Source organism: Rhinopithecus roxellana, chromosome 11, assembly GCF_007565055.1.
Source record: "Rhinopithecus roxellana isolate Shanxi Qingling chromosome 11, ASM756505v1, whole genome shotgun sequence".
In the NCBI taxonomy this organism is placed as follows: domain Eukaryota; kingdom Metazoa; phylum Chordata; class Mammalia; order Primates; family Cercopithecidae; genus Rhinopithecus; species Rhinopithecus roxellana.
In genome coordinates this window covers 5,138,330-5,149,530 of record NC_044559.1, presented here as the reverse complement: position 1 = coordinate 5,149,530, position 11,201 = coordinate 5,138,330, and the positions used below count along the sequence as shown (strand labels likewise).

Genomic DNA, 11,201 nt, shown 5'->3' with positions numbered 1-11,201 from the left:
AGTGCGCACGCGCCATGCAAGGCCCGCGACGCCCGCCCCTCCCCCAGGCCCCCGCACCCGCGCCGCCCCCTCCCCTCCTGGCGAGAGTCGGCGGCGGCGGCGGCGGCGGCGGCGGCGGCGGCGGCTGCAGAGATTGGAATCCGCCTGCCGGGCTTAGCGAAGGAGGAGGGAGGAGGCAGGAGCGAGGAGGGAGGAGGGCCAAGGACGGGCAGGAAGGCTAGGGTTCGGCGCGTCAGTCCGCGCGCGGCGAAGATCGCACGGCGCGATCGAGGGGCGACCGGGTCCGGGCCGCTGCACGCCGAGGGCGGAGGCCAAGCCGGGCCCCGCTTCGCCCCGGCGGCTCGCCGCGCCCACCCGCTCCACGCCGAGGGCTGGAGGATGAGTTCCCTGGGGTCCGGGTGAGTTAGGAGTGCGCGTGCGGGCCGGGAGGGGTTGGCCGCCGCGGGGAGGCCGGCGGGGATCTGGCCAAGCTGCGGAGGCAGCCGGGCGCGCAGAGGCCGGAGCCAGGGGTTGCCCGGCCCGGCCCCGCCAGCTCCGCAGGCCTCGGCGCGCGCTGGGCCGTGACCGCCCTGCCAGAGACCCACGGCACCCTGCGCCGCGTACCCCCGCCGGCCCCTCTTTTGTCTCCCACCCGCGGGTTGCAGGCCGAGTTTGGGGAAGCGGAGTGGGCGAAAGCCGCTCCTGGGACGCTTCTGGAATCCTTAAATGGGAAAGGCGCTCCTCTCCCCGCCCCGGAGCGGCGAGGCTGATATTCGTGATTTGGCTCCTGACGCTGTGGGGAGGAACAGGGGAGAACAAAGTGAGTTTCTGGCGGGGTCGAGCAAGAGGAGCAGCCAGCCCGCCCCCAAGTCGCCGCGAGAAGGCGCCCGGGCCCCCCAGCTCCCGGAGCTGCTTCACCTGTTGTCCTGCGCGGCCTCCTCTCCGTGGCCTGGTGATTCCGCACTTCAGTTTTGGAAAACTTTCTGCTGGATTGCCTGGACCCTTTTTTCTCTTTCCAGACTCCTAGTGGAAAGATTTGGCAAGGGAAAAAAAAAATGAGCTTGCGTCAGGGAAGAAAAATAATATGCTGTGTGTTAGGGTCCGGCGTTTGAGCGTGGTACGCTTTCATGCTCTCGTATGTTTTAATTTGGTCAAACTGCTGCAGGTTTTCTCTTTTAAGCGGTTAACAAACTGTTCAGAGTACACAGTATGAACTTGGCACCTGTGTTGCGTCGTTTAATCCTTATAACGATTCTGGTTTATTGTATTCCTCATTTTGTTAGAGGAAGAAACCGAGACGCAAAGAGGTTAACTTGTCTAAGGGACCTGGGATTTGAACCCAGGAACATTGTATTCTGGCAAACGAATTAGGAAAAAAAAACTGTTTGCAAACACTTCTACGTTTAGGAACATTTTTCAGTTACTCTTACTTGAAATTATCGTTATTTTGTTGCTTGAGTTGAAACTATTGTATTGTGAGAGGAGTTAAGCTTTGAATTAGAGTGTAACTTAATGCGTCTCATTGTTTTCAGTTGTTAAGAATGTCAACCAGACTTAGATTTTTAAATTTGAAGCTAAAATAAGGGCAATTCTCTGATCCAGGAATGGGGGGAGTGTATGAAAGGCCGATTGAAATGTAGAATGCGTTTTTAGTAGAACCAGTGTCGGTTCTTGTTTAATTTTTCCTCCATTTTCCGTGGAGCCCAGTTTAAACTTTTTCTACTTTCTTCACTTCTCCCCACCATTTACGGAAGAGTTTGAGGCACCTAGCGGGAGCTCCTTCACTAAATTCTTTCTGTTACTGGCTTCTTAACCTTCCGTCAAAGAGGGAGAATTTTTTTTTTTTTTTTTTGTCTTTCTTATTAACACCTTGGGTTTTTTTTTTTTCCTTCTAACTTTCCTGCTTAGTGGAGTGTGAGTTACTTTCTCTGTCGTATTTGGGTTCTTTAAAGTACAAATGTTCTTAAGATTTCTTCAGTTTACAAAAACCTTTTCTTAAGTCTGCTACTCCTTCAAGCTGTCTTGTTGCTGCTTTTCCTTTTCAAATCTTATTAACATTTTAAAAAGCTTATTCGTAATAAAAGTAACACATGGTTGTTAAAGAACTGAGAACTAGCGCAACATTGAAATTAAAATTTAATCATTCACAATCCATCTCTAGAGATTGCCAAGAGTAGTCTACTTTTCCTGACTTTGCCTGGTTGGTGGCTAGCCACTCATTTCTTAACCCCTTGTTATCTGGATTTCACCTTCACAAGGAACCTAATCAACACATTTAACCAGCTTTTTCTAAGTCCTCTCCTTGAGCTTTCTGTAACGTTTAACATCGACTTCACATTTTTCAGATGCCTTTCCTTGGCTTTCATTCATCTATACATTTCATTTAACAAATACGCTCTGTATTCTAACACAGGGTGCAAGGCAGTAAGATACAACAGATCCTTCCCTCATGGAGCTTAAAGTCTAGTGGGGAAATACATATTGAAGAATAAAGTCTCTAGTTAGATATAATGGTGATTTTAATTAAGGTGCAGAATATTATAAGAACTTCAGATGGAGACCTGACCTGGTGCTTGTGGTGGTGGGAGAATCTGGGAAGGATTCCTTAAAAATGCTTTGTTGGAACCCAGGCAGATTGTGAAGGATGAGCAAGAGTTAACTATTAACTAGATGAAGAGGGGCCTTCTGTGACATTGTACTGACTTTGTTCCTCTCTGCCACTTTTCTGCCTAATCTGTTCTTCCTTTCCTCTTTAATATGTGTTCTCCAAGTTTCACTTTTTAGGTCACTTTTCTCTATGTCTCTAGTCCCTTAGAATGATTGTTCAGACCTTTCTGTTGGAATAATTCTGAATTCTTTGTTCTTTGTCTTTTGAATCCGGTTTTTTTTTTTTTTTCAGTTGCTTTATGCGTATCTGTACCTGATTGTTCTGAGCTGCTTTTCCTTAGCGAACTTGCTTCTTTGGTGTTCTTTATTTCTGTTGATGTCATACCAAACCCAAACCTTTTCCCATTTCATTATATCTTGCCTGTAGCCAACATCTGTTGGTTCTGCTTTATGATATTATAACTCTCCTGCTCTCTATTATTGCTAACTGTGGGACAATTCTGAGTTCATATTGGTGTCAAGGTAGTAGTCAAATCATAAAATAAGTTGGGCAACTTTCTTTCGTTTTCTCTTTTTCAGGATAATTTTAGACTGGGATTATCTGTTCCTTGAATGTTTGGAAGACCTCGCCTATATGACCATTTAGGCCTACATCTTTTTTTCTGGAGTGGACTTTGAATAACACTTCAATTTCTTTAATAGCTGTTGGTTTGTGTTGATTTTGTTTCTCCTATGAATTTTAATGTTTCACATTTTTTCAGGAATTTATTTTCAAATCTAGTGTTATTTGGCTTTCACATAGTTCTCCTCCCACCATCCTGCAACTCCACCCCCACCCCCTAACTCTGAATCAAGTTCTCATCCCACCTGGACTAATGTTATGATTTTCTTGCCTTTACTTTTCTCCTTTGTCTAATCTTATGCATTTCTGCCTAAATTAATCTGTAAGCCCAGTTCTTACCACTTTGCCACTCAGAAGTTTCCAAGGTCTTCCATTAAATGAAATATTTTCTATGGTATTTGCTTGGTTTACCTTTTTTTTTTTTTTTTTTTAAACAATCCTCCTTCCCTCCTTCAAGATGGAGTCTTGCACTGTCGCCTGGGCTGGAGTGCAATGGCGCGGTCTCAGCTCACTGCAACCTCTGCCTCTTGAGTTCAAGGGATTCTCCTGCCTCAGCCTCCCAAGTAGCTGGGACCACGCCCGGCTAATTTTTGTATTTTTGGTAGAGGTGGGGTTTTGCCATGTTGTTCAGGTTGGTCTTAAACTCCTGACCTCAGTTGATCCGCTCGCCTCAGCCTCCCAAAGTGCTAAGATTACACAGGTGAGGCACCATGCCTGACCTTTATAACAATTTTTATACAAATATTTTTGTATAAATATAGTTTGCAGGGTGGGTTTGTAACTGACTTTTCTTGCATATTAAAATGAATAAATGGGGAAAGATTCCTGTCTCGCCTAGCAGTAGCTGTTGAACTGTCCTGATCTGACTGTTGGATCTTAGGAACAGCGAACCATGGAGAGAAAGGAAAATGGGTTTCCTATCACACTAAATTTTGAAGTAGGAACCATTTCTTTTCCTTTTCTACTTTCCCACTTTTACTAGTTTTTAGGCTTTAGAATGTCTTTTTAACATTACAAGGTTCATATTGACCAGGTTGGACCAACTTTTTAACACAGGATTAAATGTTGAGTTGCATTGAGTTATGTCCATTGTAAGATACACTGTAATTTTACAGGCCACTTAAAATATGCTTCTAGTTGTAAGAAGCCATTGATTGTAAGGTGCACTCCAATTCCAGAGATGCTAAAATATGAAAAATGGATGCATCTTAGAATTGATGAATAGGGTTTCTCTCCCTAATCAAAGCTCTTGGATGTGCCTGGAAATCTCCAGTAGCGTTTTTTGAAAAGAACACTAGTTAGGGGCATAGGGAGATCAGATGATCAGTAGACTCCATCTCAGAGTAGGCCCTGTGGTCCCTAAGCCAGTTCATATGGGCAGTTTAATATATAACTAATGAGTAGACATTGAGTAGATGAGTAAATTATCTTCGAGTATCTTTTATTTACTCTGTTGTTGTAGACTTTGTTATTCTTTTATAGTTTTATATTTCTGATGAGCCTTCCTTATGGCACAGATTTGTTATACCGCTAAAGTCTGGAACAGTGGAGCTTGGCTCTTGATCCAGCTGTATATAATTGGTTGTTGACTTATGAAGGAGGACAAGAGTATGCTAGATATAGGGATAATATATTATAATCACTTTTGCAGTTAGGGAGATTAGTTACCTGTTGGAAAATCATTTTGAAAAGAGGAAGACTGAAGGTGTTCAAACTTGTGGGAAGGTCTTTCTGGCCTGGCCCAGATTAAACCCATTTATGCCTAGTGTTCCACTGTTGGAACGCTAAGCATGTGGGAGTTTTATTTATATCCTGCTCAAGGTCATCGCCAAGGTCCGATTGCAAAAATTCAAAAAATTGCAACCTCAGGCATAAATGGGTTAAGATGGTGGCAGATAATTAGGGCCTGGAATGGACAGGAGGTGGTAACTAGCTATGGATGAGAGAAGGAATGGGATTGGCAAGAACAACTCCTGGATTTCTAGCTTGGAAAGCAGGATAGATGTGGGTGACTGATATGAAAACTGGAAGGAGAGCTGGTTTGTGGAAGAAAATAGTATTGGTTGGATCACATGGAGTTTGAGGTATCTGAAACAGCCAAGTAGGGATTTCCACTTGGCAGTTGTCTATATGGGTCTGGGGTTTGACAGAGGTTTGCGCTGGAGGTAGGCATTTGGGAGTCATTGCTGTATAGATTTTAGATTTTATATTCCGACAGTGGGAATTGGGTGGCTCTCTCAAGTGACTCTTGCTTACAAGTGACAACCCTAACTCAGGTTAGCTTAAAGGAGGGAAAAGCTTCCCCCCACTAATCCCTATGATTTTGAAAGTTCGAGAAATAGACATGGCTGGACCTAAGTGCTCAAATGATATAATTGAGGTTGTCTTCTCTGTTCTTCACTTTGTGGTCTCATTTCAGGCAGGTGCATTTATCTGGCAGAGGAAGACATAGGTTAATAGGTTATAGAATTATAGATTGTAGGTTATAGACCTCGTATCAGGAACTCCTTGTATGGTCTAGCGAAGAACCTAAAACAGCCTTGAGAATTTTTTTTCTTTTTGAGACGGAGTCTTGCTCTGTTGCCCAGTGGAGTGCAGTGGTGTGATCTGGGCTCACTGCAATCTCTGCCTCTTGGGTTCAAGTTATTCTCCTGGCTCAGCCTCCTGAGTAGCTGGAATTACAGGTGCCTGCCACCACGCCTGGCTCCTTTTTGCATTTTTAGTAGAGACAGCGTTTTGCCACGTGGGCCAGGCTGGTCTCAACTCCTGACCTCAGGCGATCCACCTGCCTCGACCTCCCAAAGTGCTGAGATTACAGGCGTGAGCCACCGCGCCTGGCCAGCCTTGAAAAATTTCAACTTAAGGCCTGGGTAGAGAAGATAGACGTTAAATAATTATCTAGTTGTAGTTATGTTAACATCTATAAAAAGGAAGTCCAGGGAATGTTGCAAGACTGATAAGGGAACCTGGGCTGTCTAGGATGCGGGTACTTTGGAAGGCTTTCCTGAGAAGGTAGCCTGCAGAGTGAGACCTTAGGCAAGGAAGGACAAGGAGATTGTTTCTGGAAGTATTCAGTAGTATTTATTTATTTATTTGAGATGGAGTCTCGCTCTGTCGCCCAGACTGGAGTGCAGTGGCGCAGTCTCGGCTTACTGCAACCTCCGCCTCCCGGGTTAAGCGATTCTCATGCCTCAGCCTCCCAAGTAGTTGGGATCACAAGCACGTGCCACCAAGCCTGGCTAATTTTTGTATTTTTAGTAGAGACGGGGTTTCACCATGTTGGTCAGGGTGATTTCGAACTCCTGACCTTGTGATCCGCCCACCCTGGCCTCCCAAAGTGCTGAGATTACAGGTGTGAGCCACTGCACCCGGCCAGAAGTATTCAGTAAAGCAAGCAGTTTTTGTAGCTTTTTAAAAATTATAAAGGCAATACATCTGTTGTGGGTAATTTGGGAAATATAAAAAGCTATAAAGAAGTAGCAGAATGATTAAGTTTCAACTTCTAATTTTTTATAAATAATGTCTGATACTGGTTTTACTACTGAGTACCTGTGCAATCATGGATGCCACACTAACCCAATCCAAATATTCGTTCTTTATCTCAAAAAGTAAAAGGAACAATGTGAACTTTAAGATAATCTTTCTGCTTAAAAAAAAAAAAAGAAAGAAAATCTCATGACTTGCAATGACAGTTAGCTGCCGAAATTGAAGGTCATATAATGCTTTTGGTACTAATGACATCACTGGACTTCTGACTTCTGGCTGAAAAATCACGCCAGCCTTGGCAGTCCTTGCAAGTACCAAAGGGAATATGGCTTATGGCTTATGCCTGTGGTGCCCTTCCCGTATCCTGCTTTCTTACCTCCTTTTTCGAGCATTATTTTTTTTTTTTCTTTAGCCTTTGGGTAAAGTATCAAAATGTTGAGAAGATAGACTCTCAATTTTGAAGGTGAGAAATCTGTAGGAGACTTGGATAGTTTCGATACTGTTTTATGTATATTAAGATTTGTAGGTAGTTTTCATATTAGTAATTAAAACGCCTTGTAATGTATTTCAAGAGTATAGGGTCTTTGAGTGTTTTAAATTTCTATGTAAGAATATTTTAGATTCCTGGCTAAAAGAAGCTCTTGTTAGAAAATGTTAAAGTAAAGGCTGTTAAATTTTGGTGAGGCTCTTAATGTCTGCATTTTTCAAGAAGTCATTTAAAAATGTCATGAAGTAAAAATATTTCAGTGGTAACTGTTCAGAAGTATCTTAAATGTACACCAAATCAATGAAATACAATCACTGGGTGACAGATTATTCTTCATTTTATAATCTTTCACGAAATAAAAATGTGGGGGGAAATTGCATGTTGAATTTGTAGGTGTATAGGTTAGCAAAAAACTATTAATCTTTCTGAAATACTGCTCTGGTCATCATCCCTATTTGTTAAATATTTTTCCCTGTTTTCTTATTTGCTTACAATAGAAAATCCAAAATGTCTCAGACTGGTCTCCTGCTCTGGCCAAGTCAGCCTTTTCTGCTTTGTTTACTTTCCTACTGTTTTATCAGCCTAAGTCACCTAAATGTCAGATTCAGGTTTGGGTTCAGAATCCTTAGACCTATACTGTCTATTGCAATAGATAGCCACTACCACATGTGGCTGTTGAAGACTTGAATTGTGGCTAGTTTAAGTGTGAATTATGTACCAGATTTTGAAGATAGGACCAAAAAATGTAAAATATCTCATTTTGCTTTTTAAATATTGGCTATATAGTGAGATGATACTGTTAGGGATACACTGGATTAAAGAAATATATTAAAACTGATTTTGGCTGGGCATAGTGGCTCACCCCTGTAATCCTGGCACTGTGGGAGGATCGCTTGAGCCCAGCAGTTTGAGACCAGCCTGGGCAACGTGGTGAGACCTTGTCTCGATTAAAAAAACAAAACTGATTTCACGTGATTCTTTTTACTTTTTTAATGTGGCAACTAGAAAGTTTGAAATTACATTTCATATGGACAGTACTGCCTTTGACTTTCCTTTTCCTGGTTCTTTGCCCATCAGAATGCTTTAAAATCTAGTATAAATCCTTGGCCAGACGTGGTGGCTCACGCCTGTAATCCTAACACTTCGGGAGGCTGAGGCAGGAGGATCATGAGGTCAGGAGCTGGAGACCAGCCTGACCAACATGGTGAAACCCTATCTCCACTAAAAATACAAAAATTAGCCGGGCGTGGTGGTGCTCACCTGTAATCCCAGCTTCTCAGGAGGCTGAGGCAGGAGAATCGCTTGAACCTAACTGTTTGTTGTGCAAACAGCTCACTGCAGCCTCCAACTCCTGGGCTCAAGCAATCCTCCCATCTCAGCCTCCTGAATAGCTGGGACCACAGGTGCATGCCACCATGCCCAGCTAATTAAAAATTTGTGTGTGTGTGTGTGGAGGTAGGGTCTCACTATGATGCCTAGGCTGGTCTTGAACTCCTGGGCTAAAGTGATCCTCCCAAAGTGCTGACATTACAGGTGTGAGCCATTGCGCCCAGCCTCTATCTTCTCATTCTTTATAGTAGTTAAGCAGTTATTCCATTTTCTGGTTATACCTTAATTTTATTTACCAGTTTCCTATTGAATAATTAGATTATTTCCATTTTTTTCTTTTGCATTACAAATACTGCTGTGGTGTTTGTACATATCCTTTGAGACTGTTTTTATTTCATGAAATGAAGTCTTAGAAATGCATTTACTATTAGAGAAGCCATGCAGATCTGATGGAAAATGCCAGGCCACCCCACAAAATCTTCATAACTATTCGTATTCCAGCCGACAGTATTTGAGTATGTTCTCTCCTCCCAACATAATTAAATCAGTCTCTCTCTCTCTCTCTCTATATATATATATATGTTTTTTTTTTTTTTTTTTTTTTGGGAGACCGAGTCTTGCTCTGCTGCCAGACTGGAGTGCAGTGGTGCCATCTTGGTTCACTGCAGCCTCTGCCTCCCGGGTTCAAGTGATTCTCCTGCCTCAGCCTCCTGAGTAGCTCGGACAACAGGTGCATGCCACCATGCCCAGCTAATTTTTATATTTTTAGTAGAGACAGGGTTTCACCATGTTGACCAGGATGGTCTCGATCTCCTGACCTTGTGATCCACCTGCCTCGGCCTCCCAAAGTGCTGGGATTACAGGCGTGAGCCACCGGCCCCAGCCATATCAGTCTATTTTTATCTTTGCCAGTTTGCCAGCTGAAAAAACATTCATGATGTAAGGTTTCTTTGCTGTTGTATGAATAATAAAAAACAGCAAATTTAAATTTCCTTTGTCTTATACTCTCAACTTGTTATAAGCTCCTTGGTCTGATTTTTGTGGTAAAATATTTTCTATTGCCAACAGTACACATGCATGCTTTGTACAAAATAAATGTTCAGATATTTGTATCTGTCCATGGCAGAGGCATCCAGAATATGCTACTGCCACATAAAAATTATTTGGGAATGTGGTGGCTCATGCTTGTAATCCCAGCACTTTGGGTGGCGGAGGCAGGAGAATCACTTGAGACCAGCCTGGGCAACATGTTGAGACCCTGTCTCTACAAAAATTTAAAAATTAGTGAGATGTGGTATGCACCTGTAATCCCAGCAACTCAGGAAGCTGAGGTGGGGGGATCTCTTGAGCCCAGGAGTTGGAGACTGTAATGAGCCGTGATCTTACACTGCGCTTTTACACTGTGACATAGCAAGACCCTGTCTCAAACAAACAAAACATATATTTTAATATGAAGACATTTGAGAATAGCTCTTTTTCCCCCTGAACTCCCTTGTCTGCCTAAAACTAGATCCTCCCCAAAGAACTCAATTGTCATAACCTCCAGTTGTCATAAATCCCTTCCTTGGGAGTTTTGCAAGCAGTGAAGATTGAGTCTTGTCACTGGAGAGAATTTGGCACCACACCTAAACATGGTTACAAACTATCCTATCTCCAGCTGTTCTCCTAAGGGTCCATTTGTCTGTCCTACACGTTACTTGTTTTCCTGCAAGAGCCCATTGTTCTTTCCAGTTTCCCTAGTGATACACACGCCCCAAATTCAGACAGCCCCTTTGGGTCACATTTTTCTGTGAATTCTTCTACATATGTGAATCAAATCTGTCATTTCTCTTGTAGATGTGTTTTTTGTCAGTTTAATGTATCAGACCCCAATTACTGAACCTAAGAGGGTGTAGGAAGTTTTTCTTCCCTAACAATGGTCAAATTGATGTTTTTTCTGGCTGTAAGGGTATGGGATAATAATAAAGTAACGTTTTTCTAAAAATAAATATAAGTATCTTAAATATATGCAAAGTTTCTTTACATTAAAAAAAAAATCTTATCCAAAATGAGACATTTGTTAAATGAAGTGGATTATGCTATTAAAGATGTGCCCCTCACCCTCCTGTGTTTGTTCCTATGGTAGTAACGTTGATTGTTAATGGATGGCATAGTAACTTTAATTGTGTTCACAAGCCTTTGTTCTTAAAGTTAGGCACTCTTCCCTGTTTTTTCTTAGCATTTTATCAATTTGCATAAAAGAGTAAATAGTTTGTAACAGGTTTCTCTGGTCACATCACTGAGGAGAGACAACAAAAGAAGTCATTCAACTGAGTTTAAATCTTTACACAAAGAAGGCATTAATATCTTAAAAGAATAAAGAAATCCTGATACGGTTATTGCGACTTTCCATTTTTCTGGTTATGAAGTAACTAAAAAGGTTAACTAAATATTGGCTTATTTCTTGGTTTAGTTATGCATCAGTGTGTTTATTGCTTTCTGTGCCTTACTGCACTCTGCTTATTAGGTTTGTGACCTTGAGCCAAAGTTGTTAATTGTTCCTTTTCTCATATGTAAAATGAGGATGGTAATGGTCCTCTCTCTCAGGGTTACTGTGAGGACTAAATGAATGATGATTGCAGTTCAGTGCTTAATACTGTGCTTGCCACACAGTAGCTTAATGAATGTTAGTGAAGAATATTTCTGAGAGAG

General features: G+C 42.4%; 1 protein-coding gene across 2 annotated transcripts in view; it reads left to right on the top strand.

Moving 5' to 3' along the window:
- Positions 1-11,201, top strand: part of BMPR1A (bone morphogenetic protein receptor type 1A) — a 166,817-nt gene continuing 155,616 nt past the window's right edge. Inside the window, exon 1 of one of the 2 annotated variants that reach the window (XM_010380480.2) lies at positions 1-398. The gene's annotated coding sequence lies outside the window, so the exon portion shown is untranslated. The remainder of the gene's footprint in view (positions 399-11,201) is intronic. The other variant, XM_030941020.1, reaches the window with a different exon arrangement.